This window comes from Pinus tabuliformis, chromosome 1_2, assembly GCF_031772625.1.
Source record: "Pinus tabuliformis cultivar Carrire ecotype Pingquan chromosome 1_2, CPIR1, whole genome shotgun sequence".
In the NCBI taxonomy this organism is placed as follows: Eukaryota; Viridiplantae; Streptophyta; class Pinopsida; order Pinales; family Pinaceae; genus Pinus; species Pinus tabuliformis.
The window spans coordinates 375,175,006-375,193,776 of record NC_142298.1 but is presented as its reverse complement, the minus strand read 5'-3'; positions in this window follow the sequence as shown (position 1 = coordinate 375,193,776).

Sequence of the window (18,771 nt, the reverse complement as noted above, 5' to 3'; positions counted from 1 at the left end):
ATTGGTTTTAGTAGTGCATTGATTCAGGTTCATAGTTCAATGTTTTGAGATTTTTACACGGGTTATCAGAAGAGAAAAGTGTGTATATATGCGGGTATGTTTCATAATAGTAGCATATATATTATGACATAAGATTGACCAGGGTTTGCAGTGAAAGGATCTAGTTTCTGTGATGAATAGTAAGTGGTCTGGCATTCTGATAATTAGTTTATTCAACGATTTGGTGATTAATTTGATTTGGTGATTTGATACAGTGACTGGTTTCAGTTTTTTATTTAATATTCAGCTTAAATGATGGTAGTGGGTCCAGTTTGAAAATTTGATGAAACGTGGTTTATAGATTTGATGTTTTGGTTTAGGTGGATCCAATATGAAAATTATGAAACGTGTTCCACAGAGGTGTTGAGGGTTAGAGCCTTGAGTGAGGAAGTCGAAGCTTCCTTCCAGTAGTAGCTGGTAAATCTGATCAGGGAGTTGGAGCTCCCTTCCATTGAGTGTTTGAGAACGAGAGAAGGTTGTATCCTTCTACAAGTGGGTTCCTGCATGCTGGTATGAGTCTGCGGTAGTACAACATTGTAAGAAGTTTTTCATTATAATAAAAGAGGAAGACAAAGACAACAACAAAGGTTGTTTTCTCCCACATTGGATTTCCACCTAAAAATCTTGGTGTTCATGTGTGTTGATGTGTTTCTTATTTGTGATTGTTCATTCTGTTCTTACTGCAAATGGTTATTGTTTAATTAATTCCTAATGAATTAATGATACATTGGTTCAAGTTAAATAGATGATGAATTAACTAAAAAGTTAGCTAACTGGATATACGTCAGTTTTATGCATAACATACATGTACATACATAGGTTTACTTCATTATAGTCGCGTATAGAAATCTGAATAAGAAAATAATTTTTTAAGTGAGATTTTAAAATACTGATTCACCCACCCCCCACCAAGTGAATGTCAAAGCATATGGTGTTCGCATATCATAGTTGCAACAATCTCGGATATTAAATGGAGATGATGTTTCTGATAATTTATTTTGTATCTTGATGAAATTATATGTCCAACAATGTTTAGCCTTTAAAATTCTAGAGCTAATTTCTCTTTTTCTCCCATCCCAACAAATGAATGTCAGCCTTCCCTTTACATTAATTGTATCCATTAGAAACATATGGTTTTACTGGTTAAGTATTGTATATTAGACCCAGGAATGAGTAAATTCACTCTTCTAAACAAGGTTCTTGCAATAATTATGCATGTCATTCAAAGCATTGTAAAATAATAAAAAGTGCATTCGATCCTAGACCTTATTTTTGGCTATCTTTGAACTAGCTCATGGATTTTAACTCCCCTGATCTTGCTCTAGATGCTAGAAATTTTTATGTACTAATTTCATTTGCAAATGATTTTCATTCATTAAAACGTTTGAGAGTACATAGTTGGATTTTTTCTTGGCTAGAATAAAGAGGAATAATATGATGATTTATATGAAGAATAATCTTTGATTCGTGATTTTGAAGAACTAGTTGAGCCAAATGGAAATTAGGATGAGTAACAGGGGAAAAATGATACAAATATGAATGAAGCATTGCCCTTTGAGGGTGAATGTTTAATGGTTATAGATCTATGTGAATGTGAATTTAATGAGAATGATGTTTTAAATGCCGAGAAGGATGGATTCATCAATTAGGAAGAAGTTCCAGATAAACTAAAACTATCCATGATCTAACAACCTATTTTTTAGTAGGCCTCTATGGGACAGTTATCCTGGCTTGAATGGTGTTAGGCATTCCAATCTTAAAAATACTCTAAAGATATATAAAATGGTTGAATAGATGGAGCATAGCTATATTGGACATTATTTGTACATATTTGATGTTTTAAGATACAGAGAAAGATGTCCATATTCGACATTCATTGAAAATACCAAAATGAAGATAAATCTTGGAGCAAACACTTAGGGGTAGAAGTCCTCAATGTCACAAAAAGAGGAACATCTATCATGAATTTTTGAAAAATGTAGAGAGAGGGAGAACCCTTTTGTATTCATGATAAAGGACGAGAGAATGCAAACAATGGGATAAAATGACAAGAAGTATGAAGAGAATGAAGTAGGGGGAGAAATTTTTGGGAGAAGAAAATATTAAAGTATATCCATTAATAACAAAGTCATGGATTGGTGAAAATGGCTTTTATTGCTATCAAATTATTTACAAATGAAAGAAAAAATCATATAGTGAAATAACATATTTTCAGCCTCATGGAGATAGTGTTTTTATATATTTTATGCCCCATTTATATACCCTATCTGTAAATGCATTTTCAATCTATTTACCTAGCTCAAATGGGAGTATTATATATATGGTTGGAATTCTTATTATGATACCTTCCCAATGGTATATGGAACTATTTCTAACTCCTCACACTTGAGAAGAACTAATTTTTTGAATATTCATTAAAAATTCTACCATGTCAACCTAGCTAACGCACAAGTCGACCCAACTACTAGGCAAGTGGCCCCTGCTTTTCGGGGTCAAACATATTACATATAGGTGTTATGTGGAGGAACCTAGGACTCACTTTCTCAAGCCAATTTGGGTCTATCTAGGAAAGAGAAGCACTTATGAAGTTCATACCTCATGAACCAAGTGAGGGTGAAGCCAAGTTGGAAAGGTTTTCTATGGGATGAATTTTTGGCACTTTTTGGAAGGGTTTTTGGCACATTTTGAAATGATTTTTGGTATTATTTGGGAAGTTTTTTGGTAGTTAGAAGTTTTATAGATGTTGTAAAATCATCCAAGTGTCATAATATCATCCACAACATTATCTATATAACAAAATCTGTAAATTCATCTAGCATCATTATCTTCTCTATGATTTACTTTCAAGACTCAAACCTAACATATTACATGAGAAATATATGTGGTGACATTCAAGGTTTCTTTCTCTTCTTCATGTATTCTCTTAGGGTTTAAATCATAATCCCTATCACCTTTCTCCTTATTAGATGTATCTAACAGAATTATAAAGATAAAATTCAGTACAATGATAGCCTACAATAAAAGAATCTCTCTCCTCCATTTACATATGCAAGATGTAAGGTAAGATCAGATAAAAAAACAACTTATCTCCATATAAGTAAACAACAAGGAAACCCCTAATGGAGTGATCTACAATAAAAGGATGTTAAACTATCGTACTAGGGTATATCCAACCCATAGATGAAATTCCCTTTAGGTATGATTCTCCTAGAGCTCAAATTCCTCCATCAAGATGGTGATCTCTCCAACAATATTGCAGTCCAATTCTACCACTTCTATAGTGGTTTTCAAGTGTCCTCATGAAAGGAGTTCCTCCTTCACTTATGTACCACATTTCCTCTCATGTGTCCAATACTTTTCCACATGTGTCAATGTGTTTATCATGATCTAATAGTTTTATCAACATATATGTATGTGTCCGAAAGAAACCTCCATGAAGTTGTTGAATGTAATCATCCTCAATTCAAGTATCTAACATGCAAGGTGTATGTCGCATGGTTCAATTCTCTTAGGATTTAGTGCCATCCAGGTGCCTAGTGACCCTCCTCCTAGCTATGTATCTCCTCTAGTAAAGAAATGAATCCCCCCATTACTTGCATCCAATGGATTAGTCATCATTTTGGTTAGGATAACAATAACCTATGTAAGTGTGTTGTGTCAATACTTTCTCAAAGGTTAACAATCCACCCAACCCAAGCAACGCATATGCACAAGAATCTCTAAGGGAATAAAGAAGATAAAAATATCCAAAAAAAATGAATACAGTTATCAAGTAATGCCAAAAGCTAACACTCAATTTTGACAAGAAACATGTGTTTTGTAATATTAGTAACCTCCCTTTGAATCTATAAAATTTAACTCCAATTGTTCCAAAAGAATAATAATTCACTCCTCCATATTGATAGAACACCATGCTTGATTTGGAAGGGTCATAACCACAAGTACATGTCCACAAAATGAAACATCGAAGCAATTAGTATATGTTTATCTCTCTATGAGTATAACTAAGAAATTTATAACTCAACCTATGATTTTTAAACATGCGAGGAGAATACAAAAAAACAAGTTGGTTTATACATTTAATCTAAGCCATGCCCTTTTCACCTCTTATAGGGAAAACAAAAGAACAATCACCATGTATGAATCTAAAGGAACCTAACCTTGGATCACAATTTTCCATTAAAATCTTATATCACTAAGAGCAAGGAATACATCAACAATAACTTGTCAAAACTTTAGCATCACAAAATTCATCATAAGGATACAATACCTTTGGCATCTCACCAAGATCTATTTAGGGAATCTTGTTAAAATAATATCAGTTTGAAAAAAGCTAGTAGAATTTGGTTAGTTATATGAAAATAAAAATATAAAGTGTAGATACATCTTACTTGACAAATTTTGAAAAATGATGCTTGTGGTAAGAGTAAACTCTACCCTTAGAGGGTCATAGTCAAAATGTGAGCATCAAAATCACTCTAATGTACATCTAAATCTAACACAAATAAGGAAACAACTTCAACCAACTCCCTCTTTATGATAGAATGTAAAAAGCAAGTAGCATCAAGGTCAACTCCCTCTTTTTTATAAAATCTAGCAACATCACCACTAATACTCATCAGTACTGCTAGTAGATGCAAGCTTAGTATCAATAACTAAGTCCACCACTAATTCCTATCTCTAATTTAGAATACACCTAACCAATATTGGTTGCTTCATTAATCTTATCACACAAGTGAAATCCAAATACATCATCACACCCCCGTGAAAATTACTTTCCCAATCAAGGCATATCACCAAGATGCCAGAAACATGGCATCATATCAATCTTCAAATACTCTAAGAAATATTATACTATGCTCAAGCTCTCAATGATAGTGTTCTTTTCTTCCTAGCACTTACAAACCTATGGATGAGATAGAAATTCCCTTCAGTAGATAAGGGAATTTCCTAGTAAATGGTTACAATTACGCCTCACATTATTTAGGATAGGAGATACATCGATATTTTGGCCCTATATCCATTACTAAAATGAATGTGGAGTGGTGGTTGAATTAGCATAATACATTGAGAAATATTATTATAATTTAAAAATAAACATTCTAACCTATCCTAACTAGGAGAAAACTAATTAAGAAAATAGACTTTCCTATCCCGGAGAAAACTTATCAAGTAAATAGAAAGCACACCATTAACTCTTTTTTGTTATTCCAAACAAGTTGGATGTCAAGAGGAAAGTGGGAACTTATAATGATATATTTGAATAGATTTTTTTGAAATAATAATTCATTCATAAGCTTTATTTACCAATTGAAAACATTAATATCATAAAAGAAATTAAAATGTAAAACTATGAACTCGTAAATAACTAGTTAGCACATGAACCATATGGCCTTATACGAGTGATGATGATAGTATGGATACTAAAAATACTCCATAGAAATCATATCCCATGACACCAATTGATTTTCCTCCCAAAATTATCCTAAGGCTTCCTCTCCTAATTATTAGTAATAGTTACCAAACGTCTTTCAACTAAGTATTTGTAATGCCCCTCTATTTCTATGTAAATATATTTTTGTTTTTAGATTGAACTATGTTTGGGTGTGACGATTAGAAATCCATGGTGGACATGACTTAAAATGAACAATAAAGTATGATGATGTAATAAATGAATTTTATTAATGAAAAGGAGAGCTAGAAATTACTTGGGAAAGAAACAATTGAGTTAATAGATTCTTGCCAAAATCCGGAAACCAATGTTGGCAGATAAGATCAAGATAATACTCCCTTAAATAAATCCTAAAAATCACTAGGGGTTGATTAGAAATATTTAATATGATGGGAGAGAAAATCTATTAAATCACTCAGATGCAGAGAAACATTGAGTAAAGGGTGGAATAAAGCATCACAAGAGAGAAAGGTGGGATTTAAGGAACAATAAATAAAAATTCCTAGGATAGTGGATTGGAAAACCCTAAAAAGATGAATCTCGCTAAACAAAATCCTACTAGGGAAGGCATAAAATACCTTGTCTAGAATCACAAGGGGTAGTTAAATTCTTTGGCCATGGATCTCTTCTCGGGGGGAACTGGTGGATTAGTTCAAGGTTGGGTGGACAATGTTTATTCTGAGTACAATTCCATTAGTCTTGAACGAATGAATCTACAGGGGTTTCTCGAGTGGATAAATTTGTGAGCTCATATGGTTAGAGTTTGAGTTCAATTTTTACTATTGAAAGTTTGGTGATGCCTAGTAAACTTAGTTCAACATTTAATATTTTTAACTCTATGCATGTATTAAGTTTTGAAGAATGTTTGGAAACTATAAGTTTACCAGGTGAAAGTCATCATGTTATTTATAACTATACTAAATGTATATGTACTCAGACTCTTTTAATTGGCGTATTTTTAATTAATTATGAACTGACTAATAAAAAAAAAATTGTCTCTTATGATTCTTCTCTGGTGTATCGTTGGGATTACTTCTAAATTCTAAAATAATATGTGATGGATATGCATTCTTAGAAATTATCCTTATCTAAATCCATATATTGATTTAGTTTGCTGTAACTTATTAATTCATAAACAAAGGTATAAATTTATAGATAACAAAGTACTGAAGGAGAGAAAAGTTTTAACACAATACAAAATTAATTTCATGGAGTGAGAGAAGGAGAGTCACACTCATTTTCTTGCAACTATGTGAGAACTAGGAATATCACAAGTTACCAGTTAACAAGTTATTGTCTAGACAAATTATTAATAGTAAAGCATGACACCTAGTGAACCTCAAGTTAACATTAACTACTTGCTTTCATCTGATGATTGGGGCTGATAGAAAAATGTGTATTAGACTACAAGTTAGAACAGTGGAGGACCATTAAGAAAAAATAAATATTTAAAATATGCACATAAATTTAGAAATGTTGAAAGTAATTTTCTAAGTACAGTTACGAACCGTACTGGTGTATTCATCATGGAAAGAGACTATTGTTTACCAAATGCATTATCGGAATGAGTATGGTTCTTCTTGATTAGAATTGGGTTGACCTATGTATGATCCCAGAGAAACCAAAGATCATAAAAATTACAATCAAGGGGAGTATGAGTTTACAATCAACTTCTAAAAAAATAATATAGAATTTTAAATTAAATGAATAATTTACCCATACTAGCATAATTGTTACTAAATCAATAATTCTCTATAAAATACACTCTAAAATAGTATTCAGGAAACAGACATATAAGGACATACCCAATACAGAGGAAGTAAAATAAATTCTAAATTCAATTCCTTGAATAATGACGCTAGTCGTTAAACACATAAAGAATAGAAACCAACTATTTATGAAGGAAGATAACAATTTTCCAAAAAAAAAAATACCAAGCTCATTTTGGAAAAATATTAAATTGCATTAAAACAATCACGTGGATAGAAACAAATATAAAATTTTATTCAGAAGCTTCAATTTCTTTTGAACTAGAAACTTCATCAAATAGAGGGGAGAAATCTTAAGGTCTCTCTCCAAAGGGAGACTATATGTTCAATATTAATTTAATCCCGGAAAACTATAAATGCCCTCTCATGGTTACAAATACGATACAACGAATTAGCTAAGGATACAAACCCAACGATTTTTACTTTGAGTTAATATTCATTACAAAAACCATACAGGAAAAACAACTAACAATAAAAATATAAGATATATCCCTTCACGGAATATCTAGAGGCAGTGGTTCTTACTCTATTTCAAAAATCGACTTCATCCTGGCACTAGAAAGAAAAGGCCTGTAGGAATATACTTGGAACACCAACCTTAAAAGGAGACAGAAGTAGAGGTTAAACAACGTGAAATCGTTGCATTGGCGAGTGAGCTACCTCATTCAAATATCATTGTACCTACAACAAGAGTTTATAGAACAATAACCAAAATGAATAAATTTTCATGGTCTGAATAACAGAATGTGACTAAAATATTATAAACTAATCCACTCCTATTGAAGAAGGGAACTCTGGAATATAACTCTTACCTGGGTAGGAACAAAGAGTGATTTTGTCCCACAATTTCAAGTAATATATGAGGAAGTTAGTACCATTGGTGAAACCAAAAAAACAATGAAAGTAAAAACCAGAAGTTATCCATAGATAACCCCAAGAGTACTAAAGAAAAGGAAACATAATTGTACAGGAAATTGAACCTCAGAACTATCACTGGAAACTAAAAAAAATTATAAGAGAGGAAATTTTATTTTTTTATCATCGAATCACTTACCCTGGTAACTTCTGAAAGGAACCATTTCCATTGTGAGACGGAGGCATGATTTGGACCCAAGTACCTAAAATATAGGAGGTCAAGTGTAAATTTGTTATATAAATGGAAGAAAGAAAAAAAAAATGAAACAATAAATTGCAAAATTATGGAGTAAGCCTATTAACCATTAAAAAGGGGGGAATTATTTGATAACCTCACCTGGGTAGATCATCTATAGTGCTAGATTACCCTTTTTACCCATCTCCATGGTCAATTCACCTCTTGAAACCTACAACCACCAACAAAGAACAACACGGAATCAATGTGTGGAGCAAAGAACACTGAAATGGAATCGATAGGGTTAAGTGAAAGAATTAAGTATAAATCCTCTTACCACAAGGCCTGCGCTGAGATCATGGTAATGACCAAATACAAGCAAGTGAGTAGGAGGTACAATGGCAACTGCAAGTAGAAGAGAAGGAGGGTTGGTGGTGGCTTCTCACGAAGACACCTCTAGAACATTCACAGGTCCAAATGAGTTGGTGAATGAAAGCAACAAGGTTTTAGGGTTGAAAGAATGCATTAAAAACGATTGGATAATAGAATATCATCATGACTGTCCACTAATATCGAGTACACATTCCCTCTATGTTGATCACGTGGCCATGGGCGAGGTGCATAAAGATGGTTGGTGCACTGTAGGTGATTCATGTGGCCAAGGGCAAGTTGGAGGAAGTTAGTTAGGGAACTGTAATCGAGGACCAATGCCTCGGGGTTAGAAAAGTTTGAAGGTTCAAAAGAAGAGTCAACGCCATGATATAACCTTCAGTTGGGCATAAAAATTATACAAAGAATTTCGAGGATAGGCTAGTGATACCCCCTCATTGTCTTAGCACTTAACATAGACCCATAGGTATGGAAAATCAAGATATACATGGTACAGTAAAGCATCATTAGAGATGAGTGCTCACAAATCAAATACCAGTAGGAGGTATATTTGCTAAAGGAGTATTATTTATGAAATCCTTGGTAAAGGGAGGTAATCCATTCGCATGGGTCAATGTTAATTAAAAATTATGTAATATTTAAAAAGCATAGACACAAAGGTAAAGGGATTACCGACAAAGGTAAAAGGATTGAAATTATGATAATTCCATTTTTCCTTATTTATTATATCAAGAGATTAAGACTTGAAAATAATAGAACTATTTGCATGAATACCATTCACTTTTATGTGCCAAATGGGCTACGAATGGCAGGAAATTTTAGGAAAATTTATATGTAGATTAAAACTAGATTTTAAGTATATAAAAAAGATAAGTGTGAGATATTTGGAAGTGAGGTATTTTATAGATGGTATCAGAGCTCAGTTTCAACACTAGGCTTGAAAGGAAGCACCATATTAAACTTAAATGTGTGTAGTAGTCTAAATGTGAGATACCAATGACAATTTGTATTGTTTATAAGGTACTTGATTGAAGTAGCCTACAACAAAATGGTGGAGAATTCCCCTCTAGCCATAATAGGCGGTGAAGAACTATATGTTGTGTTGGCAAATGGTAGTACCCCACCAACCTCTCAGTTTATGGATTTCATCAAAAAAATACAACAAGAGTTGGCTCATCTCAGGAGTAGTAATGAATGCATGTTGAAGCCTAGTGAAGAGCACAAAAGAATGATAAGAGAGTTTATGGAAAAATCCAGCCACAAAAGTATAGAACCAGAAGGGCTAGAAAAGAAAAAGGTGGATACAGAATCAGAGAAGTTTGAAAGTCGGGGAGAGTCAGATAGGACGTATCCAAAATCATAGAAAGAAAACAAGAAAATGGAGTTGCAAGGAGAGTTTAGGAAAATCAAACCCCCTACTTTTGATCGGGAAAAGGAAGAAGATGTGGAAGCATGGATTCTTAACATGATAAAATACTTTCAATTATACGATTACGAGAGCAACTTGAGGGTCCTACTGGCTATTTCCTAGTTGTAGGGAAAATCTACTCTTTGGTGGTAAGAGGTCAAAAGTGTACACTTGTTGGAAGAGAAGACAATTTCTTGTGAGGAATTCCGTAAACAGTTTAAGTCTCAATACCTTAGTGAGCAATACCATGATGATCATGCCAAGGAGTTCCATGAGTTAAGGTTGGGAGAGTTAAGTATGGATAAGTTTGTAGATAAGTTTAGAAACTTATTACAGTATGTTCCCTATATTAAAGAAGAGAAATCCAAGTTGCAGCAATTTGAACTATTTACCAACCCCTTACAAGGAAAGGATTGAATTTGAGAATCCTAATACAATGGATGAGGCGGTAAGGAAATCCATATTGTGTTATCAGCAGTTCAAGAATAGAAATGAAGTTTTAAAACCATGGAAAAGTAAGGACAAAAACAAGACTGTAACAAGTACAAAAAGACAGAAACCTCCTTATCTTATGAATTTTGGAAAGGATCATCAAATGATGAAATTCAGCAATGGAAATGTAAATCAACTTGCACAGTCTCACACTGGGTCAAAACTAGCCCACGGGGCTTTAGATTGACGGTGAATGGGTACGATGTTAAGGCACTCCTTGCGATAGGTCACCGGTTCAAATCCCCCATGGGTACTTAGGTTAGTCTTAACTAGAAAAAAAAAAAAAAAAACCTGCACAGTCTCACACTGGGTCAAAACCCATGGAAATTAGCAGAAAAGAAACAAGTGGGGTCAAATAAAGAGAATCGTTCAAGTGTTAGGGTTGTGGCAAACCACACCTATTAAGGGGTTGTCTGCATAATCCATAATCTGTTCAAAATATTCAAGCAGTCCATGAAGAAACAAAAGTGAATGATGTTGTCAACGATGTTCCGAGTACCAGTGCAACACTGGAGGACAGATAGGCTAAGCACAAATCTATCATGATTGAGATTGAAGGTACCATTTTAAACCAATATGTTTATGTTTTAATTAATCCATGGGATAGCTTAAGTTACATTAGTCCCCAAATTGTGGATAAATGTAAATTAAAATCTGAAAAATTCAATAATGCATGGTTGGTACAGTTAGAAATTTGTACCGAAAGGAAGGTAACCAGTCAAATAATACAATGTCTCATCGACCTAAATGGTTATCCCACAGAAGTAGATTTAAACATTCTTCCTTTGGGATCCTATGATATACTCATAGGCATGGACTGGTTGGAGAAACAAGGAGTTCTTATAAACTATTTGGAGAAAATAGTGAGTTGTGTGAGTCAAGATGCGAAAACCTGGGTAAGTAGAGGTGAACCAAAACCAATATTAGTTTGAAAAATTTCAGATTTACAACTAAAAAGAGTGCAAGAAAAGGATGGCAACTATACATTGTGTAGGTGGAAAAAAATAAACAAACAATAGAAAAGGAAAATTTAGAGACTCTGTCAGTAATCAGTGATTTCAAAGATGTTTTTCCATAGAAAATCCTACGTTTAACTTGCCATAAGATAGAATCCTCTATCGATTTAGTACCACATGCCACCCTAGTGTCTATACCTCCTTACGGAATGAGTATACTAGAGTTTCTTGAACTGAAAATGCAGTTACAGGAACTATTAGACAAAGGTTACATCAGACCCAATGTCTCACCATGGGGGAGCCCCTATACTATTTGTGAAGAAAAATGATGGAACATTTCGAATGCTTATCAATTATCTCCAATTGAATAAGTTAAATATAAAAAATAAATACCCATTGCCCTGAAGTGTTGATTGTTTGACCAAGTGAGGGGAGCTACTATATTTTCAAAGTTTTTTTGAGGACCGATTATCACTAATTGTAGATAAAATATGAATATATTCATAAGACAACTTTAGATCTAGGTATCATCACTATGAGTTCGTAGTTTTACCCTTTGGTCTCACTGATGAACCAAAAACCTTTATGTGTTTAATGAACAATGTACTCCACAAATACCTTGATAGGTTTGTGCTAGTTTCATATATGACATTTTAGTGTACTCCAAAAATAAGGAAGAGCACAAAGAACATTTGAAACTTGTGTTAAAACTCGAAGAGAACATCAGTTGTATGCTAAACTCAACAAATGTGAGTTTTACAAGGACATGATACAATATTTGGGTCATGTCATTTCTAAGGAGGGACTATCCGTTGATCCTAAAAAGGTTAAGGCTATTATGAATTGGCCCATACCTAAAGATGTGTCAGTAGTTTGGTCATTTATGGGAATCACATGATATTATCGAAGATTTATAAAGGGCTTCCCAAAATTGGCTTACCCCATTACTTCCTTACATAAGAAAGGAACTAAGTTTGAATGGACAGCCAAATGGCAAGAAATTTTTGACAAGTTAAAACAACTTCTGACATTAGCTCCTATATTAAAAATTGCAGACCCAAATAACGAATTCACTATTTGTACTAATGCTTGTATGGAAGCACTGGGGATTTTTTATGCAGGAAAATATATTAGTATCCTTTGAGTCTAGAAAACTGAAACCACATGAAAAGAATCATGATGTGTATGATCTAGAGCTGGTGGCAGTGATACATGCTCTAAAAATGTGGAGATAATATTTGTTAAGAAAAAAAATTATTTTCGTGACAAATTACAACATCCTGAAATATTTTTTTAGCCACGTTGATCTAAATTTTAGTGAAGAAAGGTGGCTAGCTTTCCCCAGTGAGTTTGAATTTGATATTAAACACATAAAAGGAAAAGAAAACAAAATAAAATATGCTCTAAGTAGATATGCACATGCTTTGATGGGAGTGTCTATTAGTAGTATTAATACATATTTTGTGGAACATATTAAAAATTCAATACAACAAGATTATAAATATTGGAAATTTAATATAAATTACAATAAGAAGAAATTCTATAATATGTTGAAATCTTGAAAAATTTCTAACCTACATAAATAGATTGTATATTCCCAATGTCAGCTCTTTAAAACAAATGATACTAGATGGGTACCATAAGAAACCATATGGCGGCCATCCTAGGTATCAAAATATGTCAACAACATTAAGGAAGGAATTTTTTTGGCCGAGCATGAAAAAAGAAGTTGCAAAATACTTAGCAAACTGTTTAGAATATGAACAAGTAAAAGTGGAACACCAACGCTGTGTTGGATTTTGAAACCCATTGCCCCTTCCTGAATGGAAATGGGAAGTGGTTTCATTGGATTTTATTACAGGACTTCCAAGGGTAAAACAATAGCATGATTCCATCATGGTGGTGGTGGATACTTTGAGTAAATTGGCACATTTTATATCAATACATTATACTTATGGAACAACACAGATTGCCAATATTTCCATGAAGGAAATTTTGAGACGACATGAAGTATCGAGAATGTTAGTGTCAAACGGAGATACTAAATTTACCTCCAAGTTTTGGAAAGCTCTATTTGGGGGCATGGGAATTCAATTAAATTTCAGTAGTGCATATCACCCTCAAATGGATGGAAAACCATAAAGGACTAATTAGATCTTGGAGGATATGATGCAAATGTACATCATGGATAGGCCTAATAAATGGGAAGATTTTATGAATTTACTAAAATTTTCATACAACAATAGTTACCAAAATTCAATAAAAATGAGTCATTTTGAAGCTTTATATGGCAGGAAATTTCATACACCACTCAATTGGAGTCAACCAAAAGATCAATTGATATTAAGACCAATTGCTTTGCATGAAATGGAACAGGATGTATGGAAGATTGGATAGAACATCAAAACTATACAGGACAGGAAAAAAAGCTATGCAGACAAGAAAAGAAGCCATAAAGAATTTAAGATTGGAGACCATGTTTAATTAAGAGTAAAACCAAGGAAGAGTACCTTAAGAATAGAGACTTGTGCAAAATTAGCACCACAGTTTTGTGGGCCTTTTGAAGTCTCGGACATAATTGGTCCAACAACATATCAACATGCTTTTCCCATCCATATTAAAGTTCAAAATGTATTTCATGTATCTTTATTAAAGAAATATGTTCATGATTAGAGAAGTGGATTTCCTACCAAAGCCACTCTGCATCTTAGATCGGAAATAAATCTTGTTCTAGAATCGAGTCATCGCTTGGGTTAAAGTCCAGTGGAGGCACTTTACACCTGAGGAGGATAGTTGGGAGTGAGGAAACAATGAAGGAATCTTATCCAGCATTTTTCAAGAATGAAGAAAATGAACAATAAACATAGAGGATGGTGTTAATTTAAAAAGAGGGCGGAGATGTAATACCCCTCTGTTTCTATGTAAATATATTTTTGGTTTTAGATTGAACTATGTTTGGCTGTGACACCTAGAAAGGCATGGTGGACTTGAATTAAAATGAACAATAAAGTATGATGATGCAATAAATGAATTTTATTAATGAAAAGGAAAGCTAGAAATTAATTGGGAAAGAAACACTTTAGTTAAGAGATTCTTTCCAAGATACAAAAACCAGCGCTGGCAGATAAGATCAAGACAATCTTCCCATAAATCACTCCTAAAATTCCTGGTGGTTGATTAGCAATATTTAATATGATGGGAGAGAAAAACTATTAAATCACTCAAGTGTAGAAAAACACTAAGTAAAAGGTGGAATAAAATGTCGCAGGATAGAAAGGCGGGCTTTAAGGAAAAAGGAGAGAAGGAAATCCTAGGCTAGTGGGTTGGTAGACCATGAAAAGCGGGACATCGCTAAGTAAAAATATGATAGGAAAATAATGAATAAAATACATTATCTAGAATAATAAGGGGTTATTGATTCCTTTTGCCATAGATCTCTACTCAGGGGGAACTGAAGAATCAGTTCAAGGTTGGGTGGACAATGTTTCTTCCTAGTAAAGATGCATTAATGGTGCATGAACGAAGCTATAAGGGTTTCTCTAGTGAATGGATTTGTACACTCATACAGTTATAGTTGAGTAAGATTTTTACTGTTGAAATTTTGGTGATTCCTAGAAAATTTAGTTCAACATTTATTATTTTTAACTTTGTGCATGTATTAAGTTTTGAATTATGATTGGAAACTGTAAGTTTACCAGGTGAAATTCACTGGGTTATTTATAACTATACTAAATATCTTTGTACATAAACTCTTCTAACTAGTGAATTATTAATTAATTACGAATTTATTGGAAAAGAAAAATATTGTATCTTATGATTCTTCTCTAGTGTATCACTGAGATTACTTGTGAATTATGAAATAATATGTGATGGATATGTATTATTAGAAATTATCATTATCTAAAGCACTATATCGATTTAGTTTCTTGTAACGTATTAAGTCATAAACATAGGTATAAATTTATAGATAATGAAGTACTAAAGGAGGGAAAGTTTTTAACACATTACCAGACTAATTTCATAGATTGACAGGAAGAGAGTCTCACTCACTTTCTTGTGACTATGTGAGAACTAGGAATATCACAGGTTACCAGTTAACAAATCATTATCTAGGCAAACGATTAATGGTAAAGCATGACACCCAGTGAACCTCAAGTTAACATATAACTACTTTCATTTTTCTAATGATTGCGGCTGAGAGAAAAACATATATTAGACTACAAGTTAGAATAGTGGAGGAACACTAAGAAGAATTAAAGATTTAAAATATGCACACAAATTTGGAAATGCCAAAACTGATTTTCTAAGTACATGAAAGAACCATATAAGTGGATTCATCATCGAAAGAGACTAATTTGTTATCAAATGCATTGTCGAAATGAGTATGGTTCTTCTTGATTATAATTGCGGCGATCAATGGATGGCCCTACAGAAAACACACCTCGTAAAACATAGAATCGTGGCGAGTATCAGTTTACAATCAACTGCTAAGAGATTAATATAAAACTTTAAATTAAATGAATAATTTACCCATACGAGCATAATTGTTACAAAACCATTAATTCTCTAGACAACACACGCTAAAATAGTATTCAAGAGACATAAATATATGGACATACTGAATACAGAGGAACTAAAATAAATTTTAAATTCAATTGCATGAATAATGAATCTAGTCGTTAAACACACAATATTAGAAACCAACTATATATCAAAGTAGATAACAATATTCAGAAAAATAAAAACCAAGCTGATTTTGGAAAAATTAAACTATATTAGAACAATCATGTGGATATAAACAAATATAAGCATTTCGTTCAAAAGATTCAGTTCCTTTTGATCTACAAGCTTAATCAAATAGAGGGGAGATATATTAAGGTAGCTCTTGAAAGGGAGACTGTAAGTTCAATATTAATTTAATCCCCTGAAAATTGTAAATGCTCTCTTAGGGTTACAAATACAGTACAATGAATTAGTTGAGGGTACAAACCGAATGGTTTTTACTTTGAGTTAATATTCATTACAACTAGTAGACATGAAAAATAAATAATAACAAAAGGAGAAGAGATATTCCTTCACGGAATATCCAAAGAAATTGGCTTTGCCTTTGTTTCAACAAACGACCCCATCTTGGAAACAAAAGGAAAAAACCTGTAGGAATATGCTTAGAACACTAACCTGGCAAGGAGATAGAGGTAGAGGGTAAACGCCATGAATTTGATGCATCAGCCAATAATATACCTCAGTTAGAAACCATTGTACCTATAGTGAGAACGTATAGAACAAAAACTGAAATGAATAAAAATTCACGGTCTGAATAACGGAATGTGACCAAAATATTATAAACTAATCGATGCCTACTAAATAATGGAACTTTGGAATATAACTCTTGCCTAGAAAAGAATTAAGGGTGATTTTGTCCTGCGTATGCAAGTAAGACATGAGGAAGTTAGTATCATTAGTGAACTAGAAAAACAACGAAAATAAAAACCAAAAGATATCTATAGATAACCCCAAGAGTACTAAAGAAAAGGAAAAAGAACTCTATAGGAAACTAAACCTCAAAACTATCACTCGAAACTTACAAAAAATTGTTATAAGGGAGGAAAAATTATTTTTTTATCACTGAATATCTTACCCTGGTAACTACTGGAAAGAAGAATTTCCACAGCGAGACGGAGCCATAGTTTGGACTTAGCTACCTAAAAGATAAGAGATCAAGGGTAAATAGGTTGGATAAATGGAAGAAAGAAACAAAAAAAAAAACAATGAATTTCAAAATTATGGATTAATCATGTTAACCATTAAAAGGGGGGAAATTATCCGATAACCTCACCTCGGTTGAATCATCTACAGTGCTAAATTACCCTTTCTACCAAGCTCCACTATCTGTTCACCTCTTGATACCTACAACTGCTCATAGAGAAGAGCACAAAATCAATGCGTGGAGCAAAGAAGACTGAAATGGAATTGATAGGATTGAGTGAAAGAATCAAGTATAAATACTCTTACCACAAGGTCTACGCTAAACTCATGGTAATGACAAACTGAAAGCAGGTGACGAGGCCGTATAGTGGTAGCTACAAGAAGATGAGAAGGAGGTTCAATGACGGCTTCTTAGGAAGAAACCTCTAGAACATTCGCAAGTCCAAATGAGTTGGAAAATGAAACCAACAAGGGTTTATGGTTGCAAGAATTCGTCAAAATTGTCAGATCATGGAATATCATCATGACCATCCACCAATACCCAGTACTCATTACCTTGGTTTCGATCACATGGACATGGGCACGCTGGAGGAAGATGGTTGGGGCACTATAGCTAATTCATGTGGCCAAGGGCGAGTTGGAGGAAGTTGGTTGGGGCACTGTAATCAAGGACAAATGCATCGAGGTCAGAAAAGGTTAAAGGTTCAAAAGAAGAGTCAAAACCATGATATAACCTTCAGTTGGGCATAGCAATTATACAAATAATTTAAATGATGGGCTAGTGATACCCCCTCATTTCCTTAACACTTAAGATAAACCCATAGGGATGGAAAATTGAGATATACTGTTAAAAATAACAACAAGAAATGTTAAAAATATCATCAAGAAATATCCTAATTTAATTTTGTCCTTGAATTAAATTGGGAATAAAATTGTAATTCCACATCCCATGACAACTTGTATTAGTTAACTAAGTTAATTTGACTTAGTTGGATCAGTTAATTCAAGTTGAGGGTCCAACTACAGTCATGTCTAGTGTCTCCTACATTATAGGAGCCCTGGTTGAGTTTATTTTGAGTTGTAATTAATTAATTCAGTCTAGCTAAGTTAAAGTCAGTTAAACAAGTTCCAACTGTTGGAGGAACTAGTGGGAGGTCTAGTAGTGTGGTGCTACCTAAAGTGAAATTTGGTGTTTCCTGAAGTACAATATGGTTTTTCCTGAAGGACAATGTAACTTACTGAAGTCAGGTCTAACTTATTGTAGTGGGGTGTAACCTACATTGATCATTAAACTAAAGAATCACTCAGAATTAAATCATGCTGGTCATATCATAGAAAGACTAAGTTGATATTGGATTTCAGGGACAGTCTACTATCAGTTGTAAAATAATCTAAATTAAAGCAATGGCGCATGAAATCAGAGGAAGGATTATGAGGATTCCATAATTCATAACTAAGGAATTTCCCCA